The following is a 6,868-nucleotide window of genomic DNA, read 5'->3' as shown; positions in this document are numbered from 1 at the left end:
TGTCGGCGTACGCGTTTAACTCTGCGATTCCACTTACGAAGTATTCTACGAGCGTCAGCAAATGATGCATCGATCTTCCATAATAATTTATGCAGCACGACACGGACGGGATTCCACAATTATGCCCGGCAAAACATCGACACAGCGGAAATCTCGATGCAAAGCGGAATCGGTCGTCTTCCGTGTCCGGCGATTGGTTCCTCCGCCTGGAATTCCGTGTGACGTTTTGACCGTTTTGTGGGCGAGGGACTTCCGTTTTACCGTCGTCTGCTCTATATAGCTGCACGTTTGTTCAAATTGCGTGCAAAGTGTGACGTTGTCTCAAGTGAAAATTTCGCCGTCGCGAATATTGTCGGTCGTGTGATACACCCACACTAGAGTTTCGGTTTGCATGCCGCTGCATGCGGCGGTCCCTTTATGGTTTATGGTTACATATGATCGAGCAAAGTCGAAGAAGTCGAAGTTACTCCTGTAGGTGATTTAATAGGGCAATCATGACCAAAACTAATAAGACAAGTCATAAATGAGAGGCAAAAAGGATTTAGCTCATTAAGAATATTAATGTTAAAGTCTCCTAGAAGCGGCATGTAGACTTGTTTTCGCGAGATAGGAAATCTAATGACTCTTCGAGAGCAGATATAAATTCGTAAACAGAACAAAGGAGGGCAGTAAATGACACTGATAATAGTGTTTTTAACACTCTTATAACGAAAACAAAACAAACACACAATTCAAAATTCAAAAACAAAAACACCGTTAAAAGGAGAGTATTGCATTGAAAACACCTTTCAATATGAAGTTGTTTTGTGGGAAATACTTCCCCCAAAATGGCTTGTGTAATACAAGCTTCCGCGGCAGCATACCGAGGCATACAGATCGACGTCCTTGCGTCTATGGCAAGCACTACCCTGAATGCAGCAACAACAACAACAACAAACAAACAGATCATGACTATGGCCTGAGGTGATTCACCGCTGGAGAGCAGTACACTACGCCATTACACCAGAAACATAAGACGTGAGATATGAAAATGAGCACAGCAGACTTCCACACAGTAAATCATTTTGCACGTTTATGCGCTCAAAAGAAGTGTAAGATCATAAAAACGCCCTTTTCTATGAGAGATGAAACTAACTGAAAAGGTTAGCCAGCTGTACACTGTAAATTTCAGAACACCTTTTTTGGTGTGTTTGAGGTGTAATAAGGGTGTAGCATTGCATATACTCCCCTATTACACCTTCTATGGATAAAACAGTCACCAGAAGTGGTGTTATTTCGAAACACCCTCTTTCCAACGTGTTTTCACATTTTGGTGTAAATATGGTGTAAATGAACAACATATATACTAATGAGACAGTTATTTGGGGGACATCCACAGTGGGTGAAACATGTGTTCCAGTTTGACATTTTCTTAAGAAAAGGCAATGAATGGATATGTGGCGAATATATATAATAACGAATTACCTTCTTGTGCTGTCAGTACCTAATATTTACGATCATACCTAATATTTACGACATGACTTCATCATTAACTAATACCATAAAGTAAAAAATACTTGTCCTGCCCAATGTTTTTGTGGCCATTATGTCAGATGTCAGCCCAATACAGTGTGGTAAGCAAGTGCAGTGCATATTCAGCAAAAAAGAATTACGATAAAGGATTGGCAGAGCAAAAAGTTGTGTATTCACAGAACAGAGGAAGAGAGCATTTGCATAACGAATACAAGGGTACATATTGCACTAACAAACAGGAAACCATGAAGAACTGTATGTTCAAGTGAACAAAATTTGCACTAATATCGGTATTTATTTAGTTTATTTTTATTATATTTTACGATATTTTATTTTATTTATTTATATGTATTCATCTGTATCATCCGTATCATTTATGTATCTGTATCAGTTTAGCTTACAGTGGTTGCTGGAATTAGATTGCTGGGATTCCAAAGCCCAGCCATGGCATCTTCAGACATTCCTCAGACACGTTCGCGGACTTCATTTCGCCGTGTCTCATATACGACACATGGTGCACTCCATTTACACCCTTTCCAGAAGGGTGTACAGATTCCACTGGGCGTAGGATTACACCAAAAAGGGAGTCAGTTATGATACCGTTGAAATACACCAATTTGGGTGTAAGGAATACACCTTTTCTGAGGGGTGTAACTTTTCCAAAGGGTGTTGATATACACCAAAAAGGGAGTCAGTTATGATACCGCTGAATTACACCAAAAAGGGTGTTTTGAAATTTAGTGTGTATGGACTCGAACCCACATCTCCTGGATTACGTACCGTTCTCCATCAGTTCTCTCATGTTCGACCCTTTTCTATCCCGCAAAGGGTGCAAGAAGAGCATTACTAAAGGTCTGATATCGACATACGCGACGTTTCATCCAATGTTGATCATTAAGGGTGTAAAGTGAATGTTGAAACAGGTGCTCACGTCTAATACACCTTTTTTACACCCCATTTGAATTGGGAATATGGTGTTTAAAAATTGTATTCGAATTCGTGAGAGGAAAATTATGCTGGTTTCACAGCTCCGCTCAGCAACGCAGTAAATCCTTTTACACCCTCTTGGGTGTAAATAGGGTGTCACTTGCGGATAACGTCCCACTTTTTTTCAGTTACACCCATCGCTACACCCTTGTCAAACTACAAGGGTGTTTTATGGGTGTAAATTTGAAACACACCCTCACCTAAAAACGCCTTGTGAATGAATTTCCACGTTTGTTGCAATCAACATTTGAACACAGCGAATCGGATAGAGGAGAGAGTATATGTTTATTATAAAAAAGGGGAAAAGGAAGGGAAAAGACTGAGGCCCTGGAACCAATATTCATAGCATAGTCATGGCACTTTTCTTTCTTGCAAGTTCACACGCATTTTGAGTGTTTCAGTGTCACCGACAAAACTCTTCACTGTGAAACATGGTGTGATTATTGAAATACATTCTAATAAGTAGAGGGGAAACATCGCATCGTGTGCTAGTCCGGAAGCCGTTGGGGCGCTAACTCAGTTTGTCGCATTCCGACTGCAGGCATTTAGTGGCCCGGTGTTACAAAGCGACGTATGGTCCGACTTCGGGAACCGAGAAAGTACGGTCGATCCCCGGCCACGCCCCGATTGCGCGCCGACCACCCGTGCTGCCTAGAGTCACTAAATAGGTACTAATATTAGGTACTATAGGTATACTAATATATAGGTATATATATAGTCACTAATATTTAGTGACTCTAGTGCTGCCTGGGTAGGAGAAGCGAAGAAAAAAAAGACAGAGAGAGAGATGAGCGTTTCAAGTACACCGACGGAACGCGGACGGCGTGTGTGCGCGCGGACGGCGCGGACCGCCCACACAGCAAGCACTCCCCAGCCGTAGAACATAAATTTATCATGTTCTCCAGCGGTCTCGTGACCGTTACGTCAGGAGGCTGTCTTATATATAGGCATGCTGATGGGGGAGCCCATTAGTTGCGTCGCCGGCGTGCGTAAAAGATCTCTTGCCGGGCGCCAACTGCAAAGACGGCGTGGTCTCAGCACCTTGAGTTGCATATTTCGAGTACAACGATATTACAGAATCGTCGATGAAACGAGGAGTTCTGCTTCCCCTATCTGAGGCTCACACAGGCGGAGGTACACCGTACAAGGAATTAAGTGGTTGCAGTATGGAACGCATGTTTGATGACACGTCGTCCGCACTGGAGAGCAGCTGCGAATTTCGTCAGCAAGATCAGTCGGCCGGTGCAAGTGTTGACGAGTATGTTGGCACACATTGGAAGCCCGTAAAGGAGTGTAACTTCGTGACGGGGACTGAGGCTGTCACCGCCACATCGACCCCGACCACGGCTTCAACAACAATAACTCCAGGCAAAGCGTCCACCACCACGGCAGACCCTGTGCCGTGTAAAACTGTCAGCACCGATCCCAGGTAAGCGCTAATCATCATGCTGACGGATACACTGTAAAATTCTGAGCACCCTTCTCGGTGCAAATGGGGTGTAATTTGGGTCTAAATCGTCTTGCACACCCCTGTTACACCCTTCTGAGAAAAAAAGAAGTTTGCATTGGGGCGTTATATGGGTGTAATGTACACTCTAAATCGTTTCACACCTTTAAATGTGTAAAATAGGTGTATTAACAAAGATCACACCCCTTTCACACCCTACAACTTTGTTTTGGAAGCTCCTGAGGGTGTAACAATGGTGTACTGCACCGTCACGTGAAATGTGGTGATAAGTGTGTCGCCTGGGTGTACACTCTAAACCCGGTGGCGGGTAAATAAGCGCTATTTTTTTGCAAATTTACAGCGCTTACTCTGAGGCTGGATATATCCGTCACAGGGGATACACTGTAAATTTCAGAACACCTTTTTTGGTGTGTTTGAGGTGTAATAAGGGTGTAACATTGCATATACTCCCCTATTACACCTTGTATGGAAAAAACAGTCACCAGAAGTGGTGCTAATGGGGTGTTAGTGTTTACACACTCTTTCCAACGTGTTATCACATTTTGGTGTAAATATGGTGTAAATGAACAACATATATACTAATGAGACACTTATTTGGGGGACATCCACAGTAGGTGAAACATGTGTTCCAGTTTGACATTTTCTTAAGAAAAGGAAATGAATGGATATGTGGCGAATAACGAATTACCTTCTTGTGCTGTCAGTACCTAATATTTACGACATGACTTCATCATTAACTAATACCATAAAGTAAAAAATACTTGTCCTGCCCAATGTTGCCGTGGACATTATGTCAGATGTCAGCCCAATACAGTGTGGTAAGCAAGTGCAGTGCATATTCAGCAAAAAAGAATTACGATAAACGATAGGCAGAGCAAAAAGTTGTGTATTCACAGAACAGAGGAAGAGAGCATTTGCATAACGAATACAAGGGTACATATTGCACTAACAAACAGGAAACCATGAAGAACTGTATGTTCAAGTGAACAAAATTTGCACTAATATCAGTATTTATTTAGTTTATTTTTATTATATTTTACGATATTTTATTATATTTTACGATATTTTATTTTATTTTATTTATTTATATGTATTCATCTGTATCATCCGTATCATTTATGTATCTGTATCAGTTTAGCTTACAGTGGTTGCTGGAATTAGATTGCTGGGATTCCAAAGCCCAGCCATGGCATCTTCAGACATTCCTCAGACACGTTCGCGGACTTCATTTCGCCGTGTCTCATATACGGCACATGGTGCACTCCATTTAAACCCTTTCCAGAAGGGTGTACAGATTCCGCTGGGCGTAGGATTACACCAAAAGGGCAGTCAGTTATGATACCGTTGAAACACACCAATTTGGGTGTAAGGAATACACCTTTTCTGAGGGGTGTAACTTTTCCAAAGGGTGTTCATATACACCAAAAAGGGAGTCAGTTATGATACCGCTGAATTACACCAAAAAGGGTGTTTTGAAATTTAGTGTGTAAGACCAGGGCATTAGCTGTGTTTGCTCATATGGATCCTCTCATCAACAGGGGTGATACTGGTGCTTCAGAGAACACGCTTACTGTGCAGTCAGCCACCTCAACCCAGAAAGAAGCAAGAGAAGAAATCCAACAGTCCACTCATCATAGACACGCTGAATATCCACTGCAAAATTATCTTTATCTGATCAGTCACAAAACTCGGTCTGGAAGGGCAGTCAAGATGCCACAACGCTATAAAGATTTTGTAATCGAATATAAAAGGAGGAGATGCGGCGTAGTAGAAGAATAGAGCAATATTCCACAAGGGTGTCAATATACACACCTAAAAGCGAGGCAGTTATGATATAGGACGCAGCTACACCTAAAAGTTGTTTAGAACAGAGCAGAAGACAACCTTTCCCCGCGGGTGTCATGTTAAGGGTGTTAATATATACGCCTAAAAATGGGTCAGTTGGTGTGAATAAAATACTTTTTGAATTTGAATTCTGCATTGGACTGGGTATGACTTACTTTGAGATAAATAAATGTTTCAAAAGGTCTCGTTTGCTTTTCTTCACTAGCGCCGATGGTTGGTTACTCAGCAAGAGGGTAAAGGCAACACCACTTACTCCATATGTTACTCAAACTGGGGGTCATCACCCCCAAATGGGGCATGAGCCTCTTTCTGGGGCAAATTGAGAGTCCGGCTATATTTGCATTCTGCTCGCCGTAACAAAGATGAATTTTCAGACTTGGTGCCCATAATCTTTAAACGTAGTTTTGTTTAAGAGGCTATAGCACCTCTCCGTCCCAATGTATTTCCTGTGGAACATATTTTTGTGCTTTTTCTCGGTAACCATGGCGCAGATTTTAACGCGGGTGGTGTCCCGATAAATATGAAGACGAGATGAATTAAAACAATTCTGAAATGCCGTATGTATATATTACAGCGCCGTCACGAACGTGAAAAAAAAATCTCGTCCTTCTTTGAACAGGTTTCTATTAAGCTTCTATATAGCCATTTCAGGAATAGATATGGACACCAAATTTGTGTATTGTCATCAAGCAGGAGAGCTAGCTATACGTCTACCACTTTTCGTTTTTATCAAAAAGGAAACATGAAATATGAGTACACATACACACCGACTGAAAGCTCAGTTATGGTGAGCTAAAGAGACTGGTGTGCTGTCCGCTGGTTGTCATATAGGGCCCCGCCGATGTTCCTGCCTATAGGGATGGCGCCAAGCGCAACTCGGCCCCTTGCGACCTAATCGCCTGGCTGATTTCAGTGCTATACCCCTCACGTTATTATTCACCTGCCGTTAACCCATGAATGTGCCTTTTCTTTGCTCTGCATCAGAGACGCACCCCGACTGCCACCTACAGCAGCAAACGAATGGCAGAACTATATAGCGAAGTCTTCGATTGAACG

At 42.3% G+C, this 6,868-nt stretch overlaps 1 long non-coding RNA gene across 1 annotated transcript; it reads left to right on the top strand.

The window, feature by feature from the left end:
* The first annotated feature begins 3,484 nt into the window (after nt 1-3,484).
* On the top strand, nt 3,485-5,945 carry LOC135370086 (uncharacterized). The gene is made up of 2 exons (XR_010415208.1): nt 3,485-3,928; nt 5,506-5,945. It is a non-coding gene; the product is annotated as an uncharacterized LOC135370086 (long non-coding RNA).
* The last annotated feature ends 923 nt before the right edge of the window (nt 5,946-6,868 follow it).

The sequence above is a fragment of the Ornithodoros turicata genome, chromosome 10 (genome assembly GCF_037126465.1).
Source record: "Ornithodoros turicata isolate Travis chromosome 10, ASM3712646v1, whole genome shotgun sequence".
Taxonomy (NCBI): Eukaryota; Metazoa; Arthropoda; class Arachnida; order Ixodida; family Argasidae; genus Ornithodoros; species Ornithodoros turicata.
This window is presented reverse-complemented; position numbering and strand designations above follow the sequence as displayed.